This window comes from Austrofundulus limnaeus, unplaced genomic scaffold (assembly GCF_001266775.1).
Source record: "Austrofundulus limnaeus strain Quisiro unplaced genomic scaffold, Austrofundulus_limnaeus-1.0 Scaffold1680, whole genome shotgun sequence".
Classification (NCBI taxonomy): Eukaryota; Metazoa; Chordata; class Actinopteri; order Cyprinodontiformes; family Rivulidae; genus Austrofundulus; species Austrofundulus limnaeus.
The window spans coordinates 37,117-37,838 of NW_013954082.1; positions in this window are offsets into that span (position 1 = coordinate 37,117).

Sequence of the window (722 nt, forward strand, 5' to 3'; positions counted from 1 at the left end):
TTTACACAATAAAAACATCCTGATAGATCTTATGTCCCACATGCTGGTCCATCAATAACGCTGTGGAGAAGATGGCTGCTTTGTTTGAGGAAATTTACAATTTTAAAAAATATTTTTATTGTCAAAAGGCAATGATGTTGTTGTCCTTGCCTGTGTTTGTTTGTCTGATGAACTAAAGGACGCCTTTTAAATCAAACTGTCAAGAAACAATGAGACGCACGTCTTCAAATGATGAACATTTAGGGTTAACAGTTCAAGATGGCCGCTTCAGCACTGCTTATAGCATAAAATTTTTGGTGCACAAGGAGAAAAATCACACCGACTGTTTCTGTTCAATTAGGAATTAATTATTAATCGTGCATGCAAGGATAAAATCTGTAAAGATCAACTGTAACTGCGAGTGTTTGCTGAGGCAGCAGCCTTCCTTCAAGGGTACACATGTTTGAGAGATTATGAGATAATGTTGTCCAACGTCTCCAGAGTCAGCCCAGAGCTCCAGTAAATGTGCTTTCCACCGGTGCACACCCTGTATACTGTGTTCAGTTGTTGATGTCTAAGAGTCTGTGCAGGTGTTGTACCTGGCAGCGGAGCCAAACACCCGTCTGTCTGCCACCACACCTGGGTGGAGCTTCAGACGACCGCACGGTAATAAACTGTCTTCCACACATGGCAGTGACTCTGCAACACACACACACACACACACACACACACACACACACACA